The sequence below is a fragment of the Passer domesticus genome, chromosome 2 (genome assembly GCF_036417665.1).
Source record: "Passer domesticus isolate bPasDom1 chromosome 2, bPasDom1.hap1, whole genome shotgun sequence".
Lineage (NCBI taxonomy): Eukaryota > Metazoa > Chordata > Aves > Passeriformes > Passeridae > Passer > Passer domesticus.
This window is the reverse complement of record NC_087475.1, coordinates 118,902,560-118,925,685: the sequence shown is the minus strand read 5'-3', so window position 1 is coordinate 118,925,685 and position 23,126 is coordinate 118,902,560. Positions and strand designations below refer to the sequence as shown.

At 36.5% G+C, this 23,126-nt stretch overlaps 1 protein-coding gene across 9 annotated transcripts in view; it reads left to right on the top strand.

Annotated features, from left to right (window-relative positions):
• ROBO1 (roundabout guidance receptor 1) overlaps positions 1 to 23,126 on the top strand; it is a 674,462-nt gene that overhangs the window by 447,478 nt on the left and 203,858 nt on the right. Inside the window, exons 1-2 of one of the 9 annotated variants that reach the window (XM_064410944.1) lie at positions 2,700 to 2,799; positions 6,109 to 6,156. The exons of the other annotated variants lie outside the window; for them this stretch is intronic. The gene's annotated coding sequence lies outside the window, so the exon portion shown is untranslated. Of the gene's footprint in view, positions 1 to 2,699; positions 2,800 to 6,108; positions 6,157 to 23,126 lie in introns of those variants that run through there. 9 annotated transcript variants of the gene reach the window in all.

The window sequence follows — 23,126 nt, the reverse complement described above, 5'->3', positions numbered from 1 at the left end:
CAGGAAAAAACCCACCCCAGACATGAAGCAACAGCAGAAAAGTTCTGTCCAGAAGAGGAGCATGAGCTTTGTGCAGTTGTACTCTAGAACAGTGCTGTTGAGGCTTGAATTTCCAGTGAAGATGAGACAGACAAAACCAGAAATTTTGCAGAAATTACAGTGTATTAACTTTGGAACTGGAAACCTTCATATCAGTCAAGAGTGTGGCCTCCACTTGGAAGTATTCCTGAGCTGTCACATGTAGTGCCTTGCAGAAGAGTTGGAAAAGGTGTTTTGATGGTATTTCTAGAGTGAAATGATTACCTAGAGAGTCAGTGTTAGAGGAGATGGCATGAAATTGCTTTGCAAAGTTCAAATTTTGCAATTGGTTAATTGTCATTTGGTAAAACTTTTTTTTTCCTTGTAAACAAAGGATAGAAGAAACGTCAGATAAAAGAACTGTTGCAACTAACCTTCAACCACTGTAGATATTATTTTCTCCTAAACAATTTAAGTTAGAAAATATCAACATTATCAAGTTTCGGTATGGATTTCTGATTTTTCAAGTTAACTTTTTTAAGATACTACCAAAGACAGATTTTTATTTATATATATTTTTATTACAAATAATCTTGGAATAAAAATATATATCTATATATCTAGCTATATCTATAGATATAAATCTTATTTGATTTAATAACTAGAAATACTGGGGTTTGTGGATGGCTTTTTAAATTTCAGTTCATGTCATGAAAGAGTGATTTTTTGCTTTTCAAAATTAGAGTTTTGCTCAATGCTCAAATTAGAGTTCCAGCGCAGAGTATTATCTAGGGTCGATTTATAGTATTGCTTTTAGATTACTAGTTTGAAACATTAGGTTTGTAGCATGTACATGCCTAGGCAGCACATGGCCACCCAGACAGGTATGACCAGAACTTTGAGGAACTTCTGTTCTAATGGATTTCACTTGACTTTAATTGGTTCCAGCTTGTTAATCATATATGTCCTTGGAGAATGCCTTTTTTTTTTCGCTGTCTGATTGCTGCTCACAGATCCACATTTAACAGGTATTTCCTAAGCAGAAAAATGTCTACTCTTTTGTCCATGTGCTTTTCACCCATACAGTGATGCTCAGCTACAGTGATGGAAATTCTCCAATTTCATTTCTGAAAGTTACATGAGAAACATCTCATTTCATGTCTAGACTCCCAGGATAAACTGATTGATTTTCATGTCCAGTATTTCGTGAGCCACTGCACTTAGATACTGTTCAGTGCTGCTTGAAAGCTGTGTTTTTGCCTTAAAAGGGAGAGTATAATGAAAGCAGCGGTTCATAGATTTAGTCTTTTATGCTTTGTTAGGTGCAAAAAGTCAAGCTTGGAATTTATCTAATGAAGCACAGCAAACTAGTAAAAATAATAATAGTAATAAAAAAATACAATTTTAAGACCTCCAGATCAGTCAGCTCAGGTGTGAGGAGCTAAAATGCATTAAAAATAGAAAATTTCTGAAGTTGGCTTAATGCATTGCTTTATTTTTTACCTCTGATTTGAAATGTGTCTGGTTTTGTTGCTGCCTTGTTTTCATTTCTCATTTAAACTAGCAGCCTTCCAAAGAAGCCTGAGCTTTGTGCTGTTGTAGCTTTCTTTTCATTATGTAAAAATTCACTGCACCTCAGAACTCTAGTGGCAGGAGAAGTTATAATTGGAAGAACATACTGAAATCTGCAGCATGACATTCTGGACAGCTTCACTGAAAGGGAGCAAACTAAATGTGAATATTATTTTGAAGTGGTCATGAGTGAACTGGTCTTTTTTAAATCTTATTTATTTGTTTATTTAAAATGAATAAACAAAAATAAACATCTCTGACCCTTTCTTGTGACAGTACAGATGATTGGGGAAATGGTCCCTGAGGATGTCATGACATATGGCAAGAGCTTTGACCACTGAGTTACTGAATGTAAATAAAGGACACATTCAAGTGTTGATGTATTTGAAAAGAATTGCTCCCTTTTTCTTGCAAAAGATTAATTTTTAGCATCTCAAAGTAGACAGTTATGGTTTATGAACACAGTGATAAAACACATCTTGAAAATGATGAAATTTCATGTTCTCCCTGCATAGCTGCTTCTGCTGTGAAAGTTTTAGTGAACACGTAGATTCATGAAAAGGCTTTGGTGTTTAAAGGAAATTATACCAAGGAAATTATACCGAGTACAGGAGTGCATTTATCAAAACCCTTTGGTGTGAATCTACTTCTGAGCTGCATTTTCCTCTTCTGCAGTAAAATGGGAACTAAGGCATATGAGAGGAAAGGTCAGTGTGGAATTAATTCAGGCTCTTGTGTGTAAATCAGGTCTTTAATTGTATGAGTGAAATGACTGTATGGTAATACTTTTCTTCTGAATGATTTAGCTGTTATTCTGTCTGGGCATGTAAGAGATTAATATTCCAAAATAAATAACATTTGTGATTTCCCTGCAGTAAACAAAACTATCGACTATTCCAACTAAGTTTTATACAGGGACTGATCATCTACAATACCTGGCAAATCATCAAGGCTTTTGTGAGGTGTCTGCATCAAAGAAATGAAGCCATAGTCAGTGACAAGCTTTATGCTCCTCCTATCCATAACGAGTTCCTTAATGTATTCCATTTTAATTGTTACCTTGGAGTCAATCGTGATCTCACACTACAGCTACTGACAGGAATCATCAGTTATGTGTGTGGTGTTTGGCAAAATTGCAAATTCACAATACATCTCTCTTCAATGGCAGCAATGTTTAGCAGCTCATTAGCTTTTGGGCTATACCTTCTGGTAAGTAGATACTGGGAAAGACAGACAGCCTGGTTGATTTGCAGGCATCTATTAGCCAAGATGAGCACTTCAGTAAATGAAAGGAAACACAAAAGAAGAAAATAGCATTTGGAGCAGACTTCCATTAGCTGGAAGATAATTAAAATGGGATTAAAGAAAAGGGAATTTTATTTTTTTCTTTTCTCTTAGTAATCTTGCTCAAGATTACTTTAATGGATTTGATTCTGACTTTAAAAATGGTCTATTTCATCAATTTATTTTTGAGCAAAACTAAACAAACAGCTAGAAACTGTGCTGCATGCTTCTGTCTGAATGGTGGAGTACTTCAAGGGAGAGATAATATCAGAAACCGGTCCCGTGTGTAATATACTGGAAGTACTGTGTAATATGTTGCCCCTGGTTACAGTTTTGGAGGTTTTGTTCAGTTTTGATGACTTAATATTACTTTGAAGAAAGTGGATTGGAATACAGTTGTATAGCACTGGAAAGCCACTGTGGATATTTTCCAGTATTGGAGAGCTGAATGAGTGAGAATAGGCTTCAATAATTCAGACAAATGGTAGTGTCAGTAGGAGTTATTACTGAGAGACAGCTGGAAGGTGGAGATCAGGCTGGAATGTTATCACTAAAAAAGTGGAGAGCTGTTCTGTTTCGGAAGAGGTTAGGTCTGGAGTCTCAGGAGGATCTTTATCCTTGTCTGAATATACCTAATGGAGAGGAATGAATAAGCGGAAGCCAAACACTTCCCAGTAGTGCCCAGTGACAAGGAGAAGAGACAATAGGCACAAACAAAATGACACAAAATTCTATCTGACCAGAAGACCTCACTGAAAGGGGGAAACAGGAGAGGTCATGAAGTCTCTGTGGTGATACTGCAGACCTGACAGGATGTAGTTGACCTGAGCACCCTGCGCTAGCTGACCAAGCTTCAGCAGGAATGTTGCACTGGAAGATTTGAGAGGTCTCTTCCACCTTCTACAACTATCACCATTGTGGAGATGTTTTCAGAATATAATGAGGTGTAGAAACAAAGCAAACCCACAAAACTTACTTTGAAAAAGAAAAGAGCAAGTGTCCTCTCTGGTATTTTTGTTGGCATACCCACTTATTTGGTTAAAAGTTCCGAAATATGAGGGCTCTGTTATGGGATTTTTGAGTAGTTCTGTGTCAGGTACATACATTTTACCTTTCTGAGTTCATTCAAGATGTGCTTTTTGCAAAAAAAACCCCACTTTCTGATTTTTGTAGTACACCTCTTTATTCTTGTTCATTATTTTTCCCTCTGCTTGTTAAATGTACTTTGTTACAGTTACTGCAGTGAATAGTTCTTCCTCAACGATTCTGTTGTGCTTGTGACAAACTCAACAGTTCCCTCATAACATTTTTTTAGAAGAGTAGCATTTACTTTCAGGATTCTGAGCCTAATGTCAACTGTGCCTGAGTAGAGTTTGTTTAACCAATTGCTAGCTTGTTGCAATGCATTATCTGTATTAGAGAGGGGCAATTGACTATTCATAGATTTAGTGGAGAATACTAAGGGGGCATTCTCCCTTCTAACATTTGTGGTTTTCACATCATTCCTGTAGCTGGATATGCATGGGGCATTTCTAATAGAGAGTAATAAGTCTTCAAATACTGCATTTATTTATAGGAAAATTAAATATTCTTTTGTTTTATTCCATTTGTCGATTTTGGTAAAAAGTTGCACTTTAGTCATTGTGCCTGATTTATTGCTTCAAGGCCTGTGTGAAATGAATTCAAGTAAATATTCCCTAATTTCTGGTGCCTAGGTGTTAAAGTTGTGCATTAAGTCCTGCAGTAATTTGCATTAATTTTCAACCTGTCATCAGTGAAACACCAAATATTTAAGTAGTAATTTCACAAAGTGTTGAAGTTCATTCTTCTGTCACTTGGAAATCAAGAAGATTTAAGTATGTGAAACTTCTAATAAGTAGGTATCCAAGTCTTCTGCTGAGCAGGATCAAATTGCTAAATGAGATCATGAAAACCAGCACTGAACTATTTTGCTGAGAAATTCCTCCTGTACAATTATGGTTTAGTTGGATTTCATTTTTAATTACACAGAAAAACAGTTCTTGTTCTTTGCTAGCATTGTTCTGCCTCCATTATGGATAAACAGAACATAAGATACCTAAGATTTCATTCGGAGTCTCATCTCTTCATAATTATTTAAAATCAATTTTCAGTGATTTTATTAATGTAGTGTCCTTGGTGATAGTCATCAGCAAGTCTGACATGCTTTTAAAAATTTGTCATACCTATTGGTGATATCATCAATGACAGTGTGTGAAATGCAATAAAGTCTTGGAACTCTTGATTTACAAATGTTATTTAGAAATTTTCTTAATGACTGCCACAGCGTGTCAAACCTTTTTTTTTTTTTCCCCTCCCAAAGGGCTACCTCTAGCTAGCAAATTAAATATTTTCATTGTCTTTTTTAGTTGACATAAAGCTGATATTAGGCAAGAACTGAACTAAAAAGTAAACCATAATAAAACCTCACATCAGTTTAGGTTTCAGACATTGTTAAGGTCACTGTTTACCTTCTTATTTTTTGCAGCATTTCTCTCTCTTTTAAATGAATTCTTAAAATTTGTGTTTATAAACTAGAAATATCTTCCCATCTTTTGTCTTCTGAGATGTTTTCCCGTCTTTGTCTCTTGAATATTTGGAGCTGTCATTTTCCATACAGAAGTGAAATAGTACAGGGTGACCTTGTGAAAAATCAGTTTTATATAATGAGAACTTTGGGACACTGTGAAAAAAATATTAGTAGACGTACGTCCCTTTAAAATAGGGGCTTGTTTCAGTAGAAACACAATGATAATTATGTAGATATTTTAGAAAAAAAGGTACAGAAAAATCTCAGTAAAAATATTTTGCTTCAGACTGGGTGGAGGTTTAAGGTTATCCAACGAGTACTACAGCCAACAGGGGATAAGGAAAAGGAAACCAATTATTTGTACTAGTTTTATAAATCTCCCTTTATTGCCTAACCTTTTCAAACAAGAAATGGATTTATCCTCTGTGGAGACAGTAGTATAAATAATGTCATTTTCTGGCTAGAAATGGCTCTGAAATCCTTTGATCTGATATAGGGTTGCTTAATACTAAGTACATCCTGTTCTAGTATGTGCACTCTCACTAGATTTAAAAAAAAAAATAAAAATCCAGCTCTAAAAATTTGTGTCAATAAATATGCTATATTTAGACCAATTTAATATTTATAGCATGGTACAATTAGTAGGTGTGTTTAATTTTTAATGATTCTTTTTTAATGTTTTGAAGGTTTTCTGGAAACTTGATTTACTTTTTCTTCCTGTGCTTGGTAAATCTGTAAGTGAAAAATGAATTAATATGATAAGTGTTTAGTCTGTAAAGGTTGGCCTAGTGACTAGAAAAAAAGTAAATATTTTCTGTGTTCTGTTTTTTAAATGTTCATAAGCAATCAAATAGCATATTCATTTTCCCTTGGACATGGCCATTAACAACTGAATTTCTTTCTTTATTTCTTATTAAACCAGTATGGGGGGAGGATGATGCAGACAAGGGAAAAACTGACATAATAAGAGAAAGGAAACAAGCATGAAAACGGCCATCACAGAAGGGAAATTGGGCTATCACAAAAGTTATTACAGGAGACACTTGATGTGGTCTAATTTACCAAAGGAATGGGTGAAGAAATGATGGCTCGTGTGTCTCCTACTTATAAAAGGCAGGAGCCAATAACATTTAACAGGTTTAAAGCGTTTCTGTGCAAGAATGTTTTCCTGCACCTCAACAAGAATTTTGTTTTGTGCTGAATTTTAATTAGTTTCTAGAGGCCGTTCCATCATTTTGAAAACAACTTTTCAAATTTGAGTCCTTTAACAAAAGATTTTTTTTTTCTTTACTGTGGTCTTAAAATTTCTTCTTTTTCAAGGTATTGTGTTTAACACGGGGCAGGGCTTCCCTTCGGTACTGATAATGAATGCCACTGCAAGGCTGTGCTGTAATGAAGTGGAGCTGGTTGATCAGCTCTCCATGACGTGCAGAAATGACTGTCACTTCTCATGGCCATCAAGTCCTGACGCAGCTCTGGCTCCCTCCTGTCAGAGGGAACTTCTGAGATTCCATGCTGACTTGATGCCTCTGGGTCCTGGGGATCGTGCTGCGATGTCTACACCACAATATCTACAATATTAGGTTTTCATCGCAGCATTAAACAAAAACAAAGATTTATGACAGTACCTTAAATACTGATTTATATGGAAGCAGTTTCCACTCCAATGATATAACAATAGTTGGAGGGGAGAATATTGTGGAAGAAAGAAAAAATGTAAGACAACAAAGCAAACATTTATGAAGGTCCCTATTTTTATTTATTTCTGTCTTCTTTTTAGTTTTATTACATAGAAAATACAAGCATTTGTTCTGACATTACAGGTAATAGATTTCTACTGTTGCTTTAATTTATTAATATAAAATTTTTCCTAGACTTTTGTAGATTAAAAATATCCTTTGCAATTGTGAAAACTGAATGATAAGGAAATAGTTTTCTCTTTATTACATTAGGTGAATGGAATTATCCTTTGGTCAGTCAATCCTAGCTTTTTGGTTTGGCTGGCCTTGCAAGTCACATTTTCAAACACAGGCACCATCGGTATACAGTTTTTTTTGTTAGTTTTTGTTAGATTTTGTGCGTGTGTTTTAATTTTTTTTTTTTTTTAAAGCTAGCTGATAAGAGGAGGAAACATTGTCTGGCTTCTGAGATTTAAAAAAAGAGCATGATTATATTATATGTGAAGTCAGGAGACATCATGAGAAATATATTATGTCACTTTGAATAATTATTTTGTGTGTATTTGGAATGATACTTTATCAAAGGCTTGTTAGTACAATTGCTTTGAATGTAAAGTGATTTTTTTTTTTTTTGGGTAGCCCTTTAACAGAAAATTAAAGAAAAAAGGATGCCACATATCAATGTTTTCCTATTCAAATACATTTGAAACACACTCAAAACCAAAAAACTCTTTTTTTTTTTCTATTTTTAAAAGCTGCACCCTAGCTGGATTTCTGGCACATTTAGGATTTGGACTCATGGGGAGTTTATAAGTGTTTTACAGTCATGTATATGCACTTGCTAAGCTTTGTTTACTTTTCAAAGTAGGTTTTGAAGCTGACTTAACTGAATAAGTTTAGTATCCCAGCTGAATATTTGTACTGGTTTCAAACTGCCTGTGTCAGCTTGGCTTATTTCTGTGTATTTACAGACACGTGTTAAAATATACAAGTCAGTGGTAGAGCCATTAAAACGTGTCAACATGTGAAGTTGAACTGATTTATTAAAACAGTCCAACTCTGTATGTGGACCAGACTGCTGTTTCTTTAAGGATATTCTTTGCACAATTCCCCCCTGTACCACCTGTCTGCCTCCCCACTCTCCAGATCTTTGCTGGTAGTACTAGAACTGAGAAAGCAATAATGAGTTCAAATATATACTTTTCAAGGTATTTTTCTCCTAATGTTCAGACAGGAAAAAAAAAGTCATCCATTTATTAACCAGCAAATAAATTAGTTGGGGGTTTTTTCTGGATACATACCCGAGTTCATTCTATGCATTTTGGAGAGCTGGCTGCCTTGCCAAAACAACCTTTCTTGTACTAAAATTAAATATCTATCTGTTTTATGAAGGCTTTTGCGGTAATACTGATATAATTTCAAGAGCTAGAGCAGTGCAGAACTGGACTTCTGGCATTCTTGTGGTTAACATTGAAATTGCCTTGTCTTCTGGTTTCTGTGTCTTCCTGAAGCTCTGATCACACTTCTGGCAATGAAAGTCTAGAAATAATAGCCTTACACTTTTCACATTCCCATAGGCCTCTCTGCTTGCTTCCAACATGGACTGTTTTTCTTGTGAGCAGGAATTCTGGCAGGATATGAGGCGAGGCCAGTAGCTGCTCTTGTTCTGTTTTTGAAAGATTATTTTTTATTACTTAATTTATTTCTGTGTTTCTTACAGATAGAAATGTTATGGTAGTCTTGATTTACAGGCAGGGTTAGCAGTCTTCCGGTAACTCTTACTCCTCAGAGTAGTATCAGTAAAATCATCTGAATTGTTTTGTGACCGAAGCATGTGCCTGTGGTGAGAGCTTTTGTAATGCTCCTCCCAGGACAGCCCAGGTAATAAAGACTGAGTTGCAGCTTTTACGAATTACTGACATTGATTCAAGAACTAATAATGGTTCTGAAGCTGGGAGGCTACAATCACAGTTCTTTCAAGTTTTGGAATAATAAAGAGACTCCCAGTAAGGGTGATGGCCAATAATGAACCATCCAGATTTCTCAAGGACCAGCAGTCCCACTGATAATTTTAAGTTTTTAATTAAACTGTCGTTAAAGAGACCATGAGCTGGGAACTGCCTCACTGCCCTATTTCTCACTGGGGTCCATGCAGTTGGCATGGTCTGCTTGGTCTAAAACTGAACCAGAGCACTCCTGTTCAAGTATCTCTGCAACATTGATGTGCTTTTAGCTGTAGGACTTCTTTTTCTAGAAAATCAGTAAACAGTGTGTGCATGCAAAGCTTCAGCCTAAAGTTTCCTGTCCTGCACCCAATTCAGCAGGGAGCTATAGAACCAGCTATAGACTAACTTAACTAGATTAAGTGAGGGAAACATCTTTTTATTTGAAGAACTTAGATTGAATCATCATGATTTCCTATGGTTGGAGCTTTGATTTCCAAGTATTACAAGAGATTTACTAAATTTTATCCTCTGTTTTCATACTTCATCCTGTAATCTGGTTTTGAAAAGGACACTTGTTTTAAAATTGCTCCATAGTTAGCTAAACAATGGATTCTTGGCTCTTTGTAATCCTTTTCCTTCTTGCCTTTTCTTTTCAGCCTCAGACTGCTGTCACTGGAGTAACTAATACACATTCTTCATGGCTGATTTCAAAGTCTGTGTACTTTATACACGATAGGCCTGAGACTTGCTCTGGTTTTCTTCCCCTTTTCTTTGTGTTTCCATCATTGAAAAACTAGATTATTTAAATAAACACCATAGTGAGTAACTCCATCCAGATTTGCATCAACTGCAAATTGACCCAAATAATCCTCTCTGCCTTTTGTCTCATAATGATTCCAATTTGTACATTCATTTGTAGTAGAGAATCTTACACTTATGTCCTTTCCATTCTCTCTCTGAACCAAGTAAGTACTATGGTAGGAAATGAATCCTCATCTAGAATACTTCATAATTTTACTAATGGCTGCCTGAAACCTGTAATCCTCCTGGAATCACCAATCTTCTTTTCTTCATGCAAGTTTTTCTTGTGAATATGTTGAACATTTTCCAGGCTCATTCCAGTTTTCCCCCTATAGTTCATGGTTAAAGTGAATGTGTTTTTTTAACCTCAGTGCAAAATATATTCTACCCACATGCCTGATTTTGTTCATACATTTCTTCAGACTTTATGCTTCTCTGCTTCTGTTCTTCAATGCTTTTACTTTCTGTGATTCCATATAATTTGCAAATATAATGATTACAGTCCTCCTTTCTTCCAGGCTTTTGTAAGACCTAAATTTGCTGTTCCTCAGGGAGATAATTTTTTCTAGTTTCTGAAACTCATGTTTATTATTTTTTTAATTGCTATATGTTTTATGCTTCCCCTGACAAGTAGGTTAAGATATTTAAAAGAATATATATGTAGGTGTATATATTAAGATTTACTGATAAATTGTGATGTAATTTTTGTAGCCAAATCCTTGACGTACTTTTTCACTTTCTCATATTTAATTTGGGTAATTTTAGAAAAATGCCATAAAATTTAAATTGCTTTGGCCTTAAATTCTGAACTACGTCCCTTCTTTGGGGAATATTTTAAACCTTCAGGTCAGTTGAAGTACAATATTTTGATATTACCAGCCATTGCACTGAAACATAGTGCTTAGGTTAATGTTGTAATTGTAGGACCCTCAGTCAACAGAGTTGCAGTACAAGTAAAAAATCAGTGTATTATGCTTTATGTACATTTCTGTGTACTTACAACGTGTTTTCCATTAAAACTTAGCATAGAGGAGGTTTCAGGTTTTGGTTTTGGGTTTTTTTTCTTTTTTGTAAAATATCTTTAAAGATAATTTTGAATGAAAATTCATTAATTAATTCTTTAGGCTCTGAAATGTTTTGCTGTTGCTTTAAGAAAAGTTTTTAGATTTTTTAAAAACCATATTTATTTAAAATATATGATGAAGTATTCCCATAAAGCTTTGCGAAAATAAATATATTGTGAGGACTAAATACAAAAACTCAGAGTACTTTAATTGGATGAAAATGTTGGATTAAATGATGTGGAATTTGGGAAGAAGGGTACTTCTTAAAATTTTAAATTTATTTTAAGGACACTCAGTAGACGCTGGGGCAGATTGAGTTAGTGTAAGATTTGATGTTGTACAGCCAAATGCTGTATCTGGTTTTGCAGTGTTGTTCCAGCAAAGGTACTGAAGATTCTGTGTGTGTTGTATTCAAAGCAGAGTTATCAGAAGGGGTTGTATCCTTTAAAGCAAAATACAAGCCGGTGTGAAGACTCCCTCCTTGAATAGACATCCCACACCTGAATTTCCTAATAATAGCAAAGTGTAAGTGTCCACAGGCTATGGTTATATTTCTTTTGAGTTTTCAGACAGATCACAAAAACATTTACATTTGCATACATTGCACAGATGGTACTTTGTAGCATGCCTATTTTGGGCTGGTGTCAGAGCTTTTTTGGCACACTTTTAAACTTCTGACCTTTGGCTGCTGTCATGGTCTTTGTATTTTGAGTTGTAGCGATTTCCTTCTTCTTCCTGAAACAGCTTTTCATTGTTTCTTCTTTGAGCAATGGATGTATGTTAAGAATTTGGCCATGTCATTTATGTTCTTTTTGTTTGCATGATAATAATTTATATCTTATGCAAGAGCACCCAAAATGGGAGGTGTGCTGTAGCAGCGTTTTTGCTTTAAAAAAATCTGTATATCTCAACACAAAATTTAAGTACAAAATTTAAGTATAGAAATGTGTAATTGTTATTTCTAGCATTCATGAAGAAAAATAAGAAATTAGAATTTCAGAGTCTTTGAGGTCCGAGTGCTTTTTGTCCCTCTTCTTGAGTAATTTTTAAGAGGACTGTATTTGTTGAGAAGATATTACATGGTCATATGTGCTCTGGGATATAAGTGTATGACCAGAGCAAGGGTTTCAGAGACAACTGAAATAATTTTAGTTAAAGTTTTAAATAGAAATTCCCTCACCAATGAAAGATGCTTTTGAAACTTCTCTCTCAGAGTTAAATGAAAAGAGCTTATAGAATACATCTAGAGTCATAGAAACATGGAAAACTGGTTTTATTTTCCTCTGTGTAAGGACCCACTGCTCTAAAACATCCCCAGCCTTCAGAGGGAGGTGTGGATATCTTAATTTATAGCCTCGGCTGCAGGCACTTCTAAATGACACTTATGTGCACATAATGGCAGCATTCATGACTGCATGAGCTTTAATTTTCCGGATTCTCAGCAATTATACAATTCTGCTAATCCAGTTGCTCCGTGGGGCGGTGGCCCGCGCTGCCCTCGCGGGGCTGTCGCACGGAGGTGCCACGTCCCCCTTCTCCTGTCTCTTGGTGGCAGCTTCCAAAGGGCTGGCTTGTTTCATGTTGGGCCTTGTGGTAAATCACCAGTAAATAACCAGATCTGGACTTTTGTATTTAAAGCAGCCCTGAGCGTTGATTAGTGCGGCTTTTCGGAGGCACAACAATGCTCAGGGCATGGAGACACGTGAAGAGCTCTTCCAGTGCAAGAGACAGCTTTGTCCTGCTGCTCCCCATGCTTCCCTTTGAGCCGTTCCCTCTCTGGGCTGGCCTGGAGCTGGGCTAATTGATTAGCAGAACTTCAGGCAGGCTGTTCAGCCTCAGCCTGCAGGGCTGACAAGAGCCTTTGGGAAGTCCGGCTCTCTGCTCTGGAGAGGTGGCACATGTTCCAGCCGTGGTCCTCACAGACACCAGGCCTCCTACAGCCAGGACTCCCAAGCAGCATTTACTATATCATCTGAGAACATCTCATAGGTCTAAATTGATGAACAGCTTCAGCTGGTGGGTGGCTAAATGACTAAGACTAAGTTTAGAGCAAGTCGGTTCGTTTTGCTTAGTTTTTTAATTATTATTTTTGCCAACTTTTGTTTTAGGTTTGGAAAAGCACATAGGGATAAGGAATGACATTATGTGAATTTGGTTGTTGTTGTGGCTTGTGACAAGTTCCTGTTCCAAACTTAGGGTTATTTGTATGTATCTTTTGCTTTGAAAGCAGCCCCTGTGACCAGCCTTGGAGAGTTGGGCCTTTCCTGCCCTTTGCAGGCACCTCAGTTCATTAGCCTCAATTAATCTTCCCAGCAATCCTGCACAATTCAGCCAATTAGTGGAGCAAAGCCAACACAGAACAGAAGAGTATTGTTAGTCTTTTTAAAACTTGCCCATGCTTTCCACTGCCTTATTTGTTATTGTCTTCATATAGAATTTAAGCTTATGTAAAAGTAGCTATAGTATGACAGCTCCTTCCTGAACATAAAATGATTGCTACAAAGTAGGGACTACATAGTAAAACTGGAGTCAGGAAAGGGAAGGTCAAGAATGTAATATAAAAACTTCTTACCTTACCAGCAAGCAGTTTCAATCCATCTTATGCTTGGCTACTGTCAAAAAATGGTTTCAAAACAAAAGAATAAATAAGGGGAAATTTTTTTAAGGAAAAATCTCTCATATGCACAGAAATGGTGTCAGTCTAATGTGATTTTTCTATGGTCAGTAATGGGCATGCTGGTTTGTATTTAGGCTGTACTTATAATGTATTTGATGCAAAATTTGTGCAGTACTCAAATCGTGTTAATTTTTGCATTTCTATCATGTTTATAAGGAAGCATTACTGCTGGAGTTGGTAACTATGATGGTAAATATGGTGCATTTTCTTTCTGTTTAGTCACTTGTGAATCATCTATTATTGTCTTGAGTATACATAATTATTTTTTTTAAATCTCTACCTTCAGAAGAATTAGCAATATGAAGGTGTTTTCATTAGAACCCAAAGTTTCACTTGATTCCAGAGTTCTCATTGTTTCAGGGATGTGCTTTTACTATTTGATTTGCTCTTCTTCCAAGTTCTTCTAGTGTTAATTCTGAATTTAGAAAAATGCAGCAGCTTCCTGTGTGTGCTCATCTTGTCCCCAGATCCAGAGTTCTTCAAGCATCTCTTGTTTGAATAATGAGTAAAAGAAGGAAAATTATTTGTATTTCTTTGCAAAAGTTTATCAGAGATATGCATGCTTTTGCCACAAGCAAGACATGGTAAAAATAGTGGGTTTGATATAATTTGTAACTCTAAATTCTGATTCCTTTTGCCATCTCTACTCTTCATTTGTCTGCTTTATTGGTACCTTTTGGAAACCTACATGTTTTGTCTTAGTTCCTGCATGTGGATAGCATTTTGGGGTTTTTGCTTGTGATAGCCTTACTGTCTTTCAATCTTCTTCAAAGTAGAGAAAAAATTAAGGTCAGACCTACCAATATTTGATTGATGTTCCCATTATAAAATTCATCTTTTGTATTTATCTAGCAAAATGTTAATGTTCTAATTATGTTTTAATGCGAATTTGACATGATGGAATGCTGTAATTAGGAAGTTTTGAAATAACCTAGTGGTTCTGTCTGAACTTGTTTCTAGTTTCAAAGTCCAAGTTCTGCTTTGTGCTGTGAAATACACAGGTAGTGGTTGTTGCAAGAGATGTCAATATGCTGAATAGATTTTGCTTTGGGAGGTTGGGAGTCCAACTTAAGTCCCCTGGATTTTGGTGTTTAGTGCTCTGTGTCATTTAGAATCAATGTTCCCAAGAGTGTGGGTCCTCATTCAGAAAACTGTTTTGAGGGTAAAACAGTCAAGAAAGGTTCACTTAACAAAATGGTCTTTTTTTGAATGTGATAAGCTCATGGCACTTCCTAAAGAAGTACTCTGAGTAAAAACATATGTCAGTGTTGGAAGAGACAATAGCAGTTTCTGAAAAAGAGCCATTGTAATGTTTCTTTTCTGAAGAGGAGAACAAAGGGGATGACTTGGAATATCCCAATCTTCCTCCTGTTGAAAGCTTCTGAACTCCTGTTACTCCATCCTCCCATGTGTCCTTGTGCACCCAGCTAATATTGTCTCCTTGGTGTATGAGAACTGTATGGGATGGGATATTCAGCGTTCTCTGGTGGAACTCTGCTGGCATAAACCAGAGAACACAGAATGAGACTCAGTTTATTTTGATGTTGACAGACACTCGTTGCAGTAGTAGTGAAAGGGTTGGGGTAAGGCCCCAGCATCAGCTGTTTGTGGCTTTTTGGGGCTTCTACTTTAAATGAGGTCTGGTTGAGATGTTTGGCCTGAATGACCTTAGCTCCTCTCCAGGACCTTGTCTTCTGTCTTGGCTTCACCTGAAGGGAATCCAGTTCACACCCTGCAGGACTTTCACACACTACAAATAAATACTGTAGAGAGGGGGATGCTTGGGAGTAATTTCAACAGCAGACTGTCTAAATTGAAAAACTAATGTATGCGCACATTTTGAGGCATAGCAGGGGTAACAAATGCTTCATTATGTAGCTGAGAGGTCCTTTTACTGTAAAAGGGGACCTAGCCAAGAAAATCCATTCTTTGCAAAAATGAATTAAAACAAAGGAGTTTGAATTTCATCTAGTCCTAGATTATTGTTTGGTTGTTTAATGCACCCTCTTTCCTAATAAATCCCTTATCTAATATGATATAAGGAGCAAAATATATTACTAGGGACACTTGTAGGAAGATTTTCGTATCTCTGTCTCTTTCATGATATTCGTCTGCTTTCACTGTGATCTTGTAACAAGAAAAATAGATAGGGCCTTGATAAAATTCATTTATCCAAGGCTGCAATGATTTTTTTCCTGTGTAGACTGTAATGATGCTTTCAGGGACTTTCCCTTTTACATGGATATTTTGCTAAGGGGTTTGTGTTGGAGCACAAGCTTGGCTTGGCATTCTGTGAATAAAATGGCCAGTTGCACTCTGGTCAAAAATGACTGCTGATAAAGGAATCCCAAGGCCATGTCTGAAACTGGATTTTCTGGAAATTAGTACATTATTGTACCTCCCTGAGCTTCACATAATTAGTTCCCTACGTTTTCATGTGTTCATCAATTTACATTCATTGAAGGATTTAGAAAATTGGATAAGGTACAAAGTTAAAGCTTAAACTGATACTTAACAGTAAAAGCGTTTTAAAAAAAAAAATCTTGTAGACACAGTGGCAGTTACTGGCTGATGCCAAAAAAAGGATAATTTTGCTCCATTGCTGATTTCTGCACCCGGCCATAAGCTTCATGCCTCTCCTAATTAACTTCATGCTGGTGAGCAGATTGAGAATGGCTCTAGTCAGCGCTAAAAATGCCTGGAAACATGCTGGTTTACAGCCTTATGCAAAGTTGCTGAATTTTTTTTAAAATCACTGCCAAAAGCCACAAGACATAGATGCATATGTTTCATGCTAATCACAAAATAATAAGGTAATTGATATTCAACAATTTAAAACAACAAACAGAGCGCATACTCTGAATCTGGCTGACTGGTTTTAATTAATGCTATTGCCCACAGTTTGAGTGGAACCACAAAGGAAGTGGTGGGAACTTGGATTTTAAAGAGAATTCTCTTGCAAAATGTTGATAAAGCTTTCAAATAACTCTTTATGTGTCCAGGAAGGCAGCTGATGAACTGCCCTCCTTTCTTTTTTGCTTGCACTAGATTTGAAAAGAAAAAGCAATGGTTTTAAAATGAAGGTTAAACACTGAGAAAGTGTGGGAAGGATTTTCTTTTTTTCCTGTAAATTAGCTAGTGTCTTCTGAGGAACTCACTTCAAGATTTATCCAGTGTATGAAAATTAATTACACCTGTTCTAAGGGCATATCTGTGAAGCACATTGGTTTTGAGACTGCTACTCATCTACATCACAAAGAAGCTGAGGATAGAAACAGTAGTGTTGCTGATGGAAAGGCAGTAAGAAAATGAATAGGATGTACTAGAAGGGAACAGGGGAAAAGATCCTGACATGAATGGTGACAATTATTATTCCAAATTAGCTCTAGAGCTGAGGGGATTTTACAGAGGTGTTGTAGCTGCAGTAATTCTATCAACTCTAGTAGTTATAATTTTAGGCTACTATGAGATGAAGAATTTTTGGTAGTCCTGACCCCTTGTCTGGCAGTTACTGGCAGTTAAACCAGCCAGTAATAAGTGTATATATTTGAATGACATATCTTCAATAAAAAATCACATTCCTATCAAGTATTCAATTGACAGAAATTAGATTTTTTTTTTTAATGGGAGATGTCATGTCATCAATTTTTCTTAAGTTTTCCTTTCCTTTCCTTTGTTTGCTCTGTCTCTTATGGAAGACCTCCAGAAATATTTTAGATGATTCTGCTGTGTGAAGCATTTATTAGACCATTGCACCTCATAGCTGAGCTAGTTGTATTTGGGTTTTTGTTTTGTTTGGTTTTTGTGCGTTTTTTCTGTAAATTTGCTTTTATAGGAAGGGGGAGAACAGCTGTAGAACTGATGAAGGTCTTATTTTCTTCATTATCTGCTCATCCTCTGCTGTACAAGAGATTGCCTCATAAACCCTAAAATTTTTATATATGAAATGGCTGTTGCAAAGCAATGTGATGAATGATTTATTAAGTGGCTACTTCCTGGTAAATTGATGAGATTCTTTTTCACTGGAATAGCAATCATAGTAACATTTTTCAAAAAGCTGTGTTTGAGGAGGAGCTTGTGCAATTTCTGTCTTGGAAATGCTTTGGAAAAGAAGACTTTTTTCATTTGGCCAGATTAAGCAGTTTAAGGAGCAAAAGCCTTAAGGGTTTAATATGGACATAGAAAGCAAAAGCACATTTTCTAAGCTTTTCTTGTGTTTTGACAATCAGCATGTGAAAATCAAGAAAAATTCCATGGCTGCTTTTTAGTTATCATTTCTAATTAGAATGTAATGTTTAAAGATTGCATGTTTTCTGAGATGGCTGTCAGAAAATTATTTTAGTGTCTATTCTCTCATTCCCATTAAATGGAGAATGATTTATCATTTTGCTTAATTGAGGCATTGTTCTGGAGAAACTGTGAAAAAAATTACCAGCTTAGTGAATTGGAAAATCTCAGCCTGTTTTTTTTTTTTTTTCCTTCTGGCATGATGAGATGGTGCAATATACTGGTACAAACTATTTCCTAAAGGAAATAAATAACTGAAGAATAGGTCTGTCAATGGCTACTAAATACGTAAGTCCAGATGCAAACACTTTCAAACCACAGTTTCTGTCTGCCAGAAGTCTAACTCTGTGTATTAGGAAAACAATAATTCTATTAAATCTGCTAGTCAGCCATCTGCAACTCACCACTGATGGGGATACAGCATTGGGGGAAAGCAGTATTTGAGCCTAGTCCTGCACAGAAAGAAATATTTTATGTTCTAATATTTTTTTGTTAGAGGTATTATTCTGTAGAGGTTAATGGAGAAACAAAACAGGAAATTATTGTATGTGGCATTTTTAAATATTCAAGAGAGTTCAAAAAGGGGCATGAAGAGCCTGGAGTCAAAGTGAAGTGGCTTTAGAAGGCCTTTGAGGTTTCTGACCCTCCATTGCCTTGGGCTCTGTTTCATTCCTGAGAACTCCTGCTGGGTCCTCTGCTGTGCCAGCTTTCCCAAGGCTGCAGAATCTCAGGAGTTTCCATACAGCACTCTCAGCTATTGAACTAAATACAGTAGCATTTTTTAAAGGAGGTTCAGAGCTGGTATTTCAGAAACATGATTGTAAAGAGATGGGGTACAGTATTTAAACTCAGGAGTTGGTGACTTCTAGAGGGGATCTACAGGGAGAAGTGATGAAATTCTCCCATGTTTCTGTTACCGTTCATAAATTTAATTTCCTGTGGCTTGATAACGTAAGCCTAACTCTTCTTCCTTATACTAATTGGCGTTTGGGAGAAGAGAAGATAAGACAGCATTGTCTCATTGCTTTGTCCTCCATTCACTGTCACTGCTTCTGCCACAAAGCTTGAGTACCAGCACTTGATATTCCCATTAAACGCTACTGAGGTCCTCTGTGACAAAGTCATGACTGTGGTTTCTAACAAATAGTGGATTCTAACAAACAGTGTTGGTGGAGGAAGTAGAATCTGCCACATTTGTTCCAGCTGTAAATAGTTTGTTTATCTAGCTTAAAAACTTTTTTATGCTGTATTTCTGAGAAAATAATTATACAGTCGTAAATATCAGGAAGCTCAGGCTGGCAGAGATTGTAATGAGCAGTTCCTTGAGAATGAGTGTAAGTCTGAGTGTGTTAGTTGAAAAGTGGGCTTGGCAGAATCAGGAAAAAAAAAAAAAAATTAGGTTCCAGCTTACTTGTAGAATATTTCTTTCTCTTGAAACTTAAAGAATTTAAAGGTAATGACTTCCAACAGGCTTCTGAATAATCTGCTGGTTTGAGTTAGTGGATATTTCAAGAACAGTTAAGATGGGGTTTTCTAAATATAAAAAATAATACTCACGGAAAAGTCTTCATTTATGAAGAAACATAACTATTTTGTATCTTCATCACTGAAAAATATTATTTAAATGACTGAAAATATTTTCCCTTCAGTTATCTTGCAGATGAAACTTAGAGTTCCATTTCCTCTCACATGTCAGCTCTTCAGACTCTGTGTCACTCAGAGTTCCCTTCAGAAATTCTTACTCCATGGGAATAATTTTCTATAAATGGCCATGGAAAAGCCACAACTGCAGGTCGAGGCTGGAACCAGAAAACATAAGTACTATTCAGGAAGCTGAAAACTTCCTGAAACCCAGAATACTCTACAAGTTCTATATTGCACTCTTAGATATTGTTCAAACACATATTTTGTGTAGCTTGGTTGTAGAAAATCTATGTGTACATAAATAAAATAAAAGTTGAGTTAGAAATTTCCATTTTTCTTTCCTTTTCTGCTACACCAGGACAAGACAAACTTTTTTATTTCCTAGCCTACAGTTTAGCATTTGAGTGCTCCCACTGACAGTAGTGCCATTATCAGTATATGTGAATATATGCTGGTGAAGTTCCTTCTCACAGGCAATACCTGCAGTTTTAAATATCAGATTGCAGCTTTCTTAATACATGAGTTATTTCTGAGCATTTGCAGTCATGTAGAGTTTGTTGTAAGTTCTTCATGTTTCTTTCCTGTGTTGCTGATTCTGGCTGTCCGATGAAAATTGTGTTTTAACTAATTAAATTGTATTTATATTAAAAATATTCAACTTATTGCTGTGCTAGCTTTTTTATGTACTGTTAGAATTTTGCCGTGGTGTAGATATGTAAGGTATTTCAGCATGTGCAATCTGGTAGGCAGAAAACAGGAAAGCAGTATGTAAAGTGCAATTTTTAGCTGTTTTTTGACTCACCAAGCAGGTAAAGAGGGAAAAAGAAAGAGTTTAGTAACACCATGGGTCTGGCTTTCAAAACAGACAGAAAAACTCCACTTTCCCAATGTAGAGCAAGACATTTCTTCTAGGAAAGGTATTGAAAATGGAAGCAAAGTTGGTCTGCCTTTGTTAATTTAGGTTTGATTTTATGATCACAAAAATCTAAACCAAAATCAACCATGCAAAAGTTGAATTCATGAGAATGGCAGGCATCTTGCAAAGAATTTCAGCTGAAAAAAAATGTTGTCTTCTTTCTAGTTTAGAGCTTTATGAAAGAGGTTCCGTGGCTTGCCTTTTGTTTGATTTTATTACCCTGACTGGCTACCTCTGTGTCCTTGACTTAAATGTATATATGCACTGTTAGTAACAGTTTTCTCTGTGTAAACATTGGAAGAGCAAACAGCAGTATCTTGTAAAGGGTAAGTGCATTTTCTGAGGTGAATACCCTGTAGGTAATGTGGACTTGAAAGAGCATTCCAGCCGAGCTCTGGCTTTTCCAAGGCTGTCTCCAGCACTCACTTAGCCTTAGCCTTGCTCAGAGCTGCGCCATCAGTATTTTGTTGAAACTGTTGGAGAAGCAAATAAACCTTGTCTTTGCTGGGATTAATTTAATGCAGCCTGAGGCAGCAGAGCAGCTCTGGGAAGCCTTCATAAGCTGAGTAAGCAGCACCCTCACATCTGCTGGCAGCGTGAGCTCAGTGCGGAATGCGGTGTCTGGGGAGGCATCAGCCCGTCCGGAATGGGAGCGGGAATATCGGTCACTAGCAAGTGAGGGCTCTGGATGTGTGCACTTGGAGTCAGCTGCTCACATGGTGGAGTACAGACGTTGCATTTGTTGTCTTCTATTTCTCCTGTCCTTGTGGAACTCAGCTGGAAAACCAAAGGTCCTTATGCTGGGAGAAGCTGGTCCGTTCTGGCTTGGCTGATTACTGAATATATATGTGATTAAAGAATTGGTGTTTTTTTCATTTTAGTGAATTTAATGAAACGCTAATCAAAGCAAAGCTTTCCAGGAAAGTTAGTAGAGCCCTGATATTTAAGGGCTACTTTAAAATCTAGCTTAAGGAATTAAATAAGTTATGTTTGGGGATTTGCTTTCTTCTGGATGGCCAGCTGGATCTTGGAAATCACTTTAAGACAGTGATTGTAGTCAGTCTTTGCTTTTCCATAGCAGTGCTAGACTAAACAAGTGAGAACATTGAAAATCAAAATTAGGGTCAATGACATAATCATGTTAAATTCCTCGACACTTACTGACTTAAGTAATTTCCTTCTCCAACTCAATTATTGCACAACACTGATAATTTTTACTATTAGGCTGTGCTTTTAAAAGGTATCTGTGCTTTATTTGAGCAGTGGTAGAGACCTGATCCAATCATGGCAATGCTACTGCAAGGTCCTGGAGACCTGGTATTCTTTCCCTGCTTGGTTATCCTGCACAATGTTGCTGCATCACTTTAATTTTTCACAGGCATTCTCCTAGGTCTAAGATCAGCCCAGCAATGGGCATGACATCTAACATTTCCACAGTCTAGAAAAATACACTACTTCTCAAAGATATTCTGATTTAGCTTCAGACTGGAAAATGTTTTCAGAACACAAATTTTAGTTGGTGATACATGAGATACACATGTGCATTCAGTCAAAAAGCAGACTTAGTTGCATAATTATGATTCATGACCAGCCTCACATCTTGATTTTTCTTTAGTAGAAGTGAACTATCAGCAGCCACTACAGAAATGGTAAAAAGAATAAACAAGAAAATAAAAGTATTAAATGTATTAAACAAATAGAATCCATCTGTTTGTGAGCACTTGGTGAGCCAAAGGGGAAAAAAAATGTTTTGAATAGATATTTCTGAGGGAGTTCATTGCTTAGGTCTACAAATTTCTGTCAAATTGTTGAATATGATATAAGCTGTTGAAACTTGTCAGAATTCATGTTCAAAATAAAAGGATCTGGTTTTCCTTTAAGGGCTTTGGTTGCGTGTTGTTACTAGCATTCATAAATTGTCCTGTGATTAAGAAAAATGACGTGGGAAACAAACAGTTTTAAATGGATGGGGAAGTATGTTAGGGACCATTGTAATAGAACATTGCTTTGTACATTTATCACTTCTATTTCTAAAATTGTGTGGTTCCAAATGGACCTTTGGTTTTGTGTGTAGTCAGACTTTTTATATATTCAGTACAGCCTTTACTTATGTTTATACCTCATTTATTCTGTTTAAGAACTACTTATGTGCTTTTATCATTTAGTTTTCTATTGTTGCTGCCAAATCCTGAAAAATTGGTCCCAGTGGTATGCTGCAGCCATTAAATACCAGTTGGTTGCAGAATATCATTTGAACTTATTAAAATGTGATTCATCTAGTGCCAAGTTTATTCACAGGCCTTGTGCTGGGCCAGGCATTATACATCAAGGGAAAAAAATGCGAACTCCCGTGGGTAGAGCTGCACAACTTAATTCTGGGAGGGTACTTAACTCCTGTCTGCACTGGAGCCAGAAGGGTGCTGCTGTCCCTTTCCTCCTCTTCTCTTACATTTTTGCCTCAGTGGCCGAGTGAGCAGGCACTGAGCATGTAAGCAAGGAGAACTTCTGTGGTCCTAATCCCCTAATTAGACTATCTTGCACAGATGGTATTTAGATTTCTTTTTCTGCATGAAGAAAGCATGTGGTAACAATATTCATGAATTTTTTATAAGATCAAACATGCTATGTAGATTTTGCTTGCATATTTCTTAATCTTGCGTTTAGGCCAGACCACTGGATGGAAACAAATG